The sequence below is a fragment of the Rhinopithecus bieti genome, unplaced genomic scaffold (assembly GCF_001698545.2).
Source record: "Rhinopithecus bieti isolate Rb0 unplaced genomic scaffold, ASM169854v2 scaffold_54, whole genome shotgun sequence".
Taxonomy (NCBI): Eukaryota; Metazoa; Chordata; class Mammalia; order Primates; family Cercopithecidae; genus Rhinopithecus; species Rhinopithecus bieti.
Genome location: NW_016803233.1, coordinates 347744 through 349767, shown reverse-complemented (window position 1 = coordinate 349767; position 2024 = coordinate 347744).

Sequence of the window (2024 nt, the reverse complement as noted above, 5' to 3'; positions counted from 1 at the left end):
AAAAAAAAAAAAAAAAAAAAAAAAATAATAATAATAATAATAATAATTATAATAATAATAATAATAACTACGAGGTCGGGTGCGGTGGCTCACAGTTGTAATCCCAGCACTTTGGGAGGCCGAGGTGGGCGGATAGCCTGAGGTTAGGAGTTCGAGACCAGGCTGACCAACATGGAGAAACCCCGTTTCTACTAAAAATAGAAAAAATAGCCAGGCGTGGTGGCACATGCCTGTAATCCCAGTTACTCAGGAGACTGAGGCAGGAGAATCGCTTGAATCCAGGAGGCAGAGGTTGCGGTGAGCTGAGATTGCACCACTGCACTCCAGCCTGGGCAACAAGAGTGAAACTCCATCTCAAAATAAGGAACTATGAACAATACTGCAAGTAACCACATGGACAAATCTCACAGATATAATGAGAGAGAGAAAGAGAGAGAGAGAAAGAGAGAGAGAAAAAGAGAGAAAGCCTAGGCACAAAAGAGTATACACATTAGATATTGTATGACTCTATCTATGTGAAGCTCAACAACAGGTAAAACTAATCAATAGTAATAGAAGTCAGAAAAAGCTGGACGTGGTGGCGCATGCCTGTGGTCCCAGCTACTCGGGAGGCTGAGGCAGAAGAATCGCTTGAACCCAGGAGGCGGAGGTTGCAGTGAATTGAGATTGTGCCACTACACTCCAGCCTGGGCAACAGAGCGAGACTCTGTCTCAAAGAAAAGTGATCACCTTTAGGAGGAATCCTTTATCAACTGGGAGGGGGCACAAGAAAGTCCTCTGAGGTGTTAGAAATATTGTATATTTTGAACAGGGTGGTGGTTACACAGGCGTAGATATGAGATGCACACAGGATATTTGTGCCCTTAGCACCATATAAATTATATCTCAACCAAAAAGAAAACAAAGCCCAGCAGCCCAAGTAGTGTCCGGGGTTGGCAGCCCTGGTGTCTGCACTCTAATTAGACTATTGCTGTGACAAGCTCTTGGCTGTGTCCTCAGCTTCCCAGCTTGGTCCCGGGTGCTGTGGGAGCCAGGTTTTCTAGCCTATTTCTTCATCCCTGAGCAGTCTGCTTGCTATCCTGCCAATAAATTCTTTTTACACTCGTGTTAGCCCAAGTCAGTCTCCACTGTTTGCAGTCAAGTACCCTAACAGGCACACTAGCACGTAACAGGGGACTAAATGACTGCTGGAAGCCCCCCCACTCTGACCTTTGGCCATGACACCCACATAGGATTCCCCCCCGGTATCTAAGCAGCTCCCTGAAAAGCTGGCGGGCTTAAAGATGCTTTCAAATTAGAAGATGTACTGCATGGTCGCCATCTCAGCCATAATATAAACATGAAAAAGTCAAACCAGGGGTTGATGTTTCCCAAGAAGACCACTTTAATGCTTTTAAAAAATATATTAAATTATTTCCATTTTTTCCCTCTGTCTCTGGCAGTCACACTGTGTTGGCGACCTCAACCCTTTCTTAGCACGTAACCTCTGGAAAGTAGGATCAAATAAAATAACAAATGTGATTGTGCTTTGTAAATTGTACAGAACCAGGATACATGAAAAGCATTATTATTAGGTTAAAAAAGGCAAAGGAAATTGGTGTATGAAATGCTTAGCTGGTTTGAAACATTAAAATCATTTAAAACCATGCTTTACAAGGCTGCCTAATTGCAAAAGCTATAAACTGTCTTGAGAAAACAACCATAAAAAAGCATGACATTTCAAAATGTAATACAAGTCAGGACCAACTATCTCCTGATGGTTATTGTAGCAGAATTGTTATTTTGGTTTAATGGGACACTTAAAAAATACAATTAGATCTTTAGACTCTGGCAGAATAAAAGCACATAATGAAATGAAGATAGCAGGTATATTGGAAGATAATGTTACATAAGGAGATTATTTTGGTGAACTTTATTTGAATCAGGATGATTCATAATTGTATAATTAGATACTTCAATTTAAACATGAAATGCAGTAAATTTCGCAAGTAGCAAACAGAGCTTCTCTCCCTGGTATTTTTCAG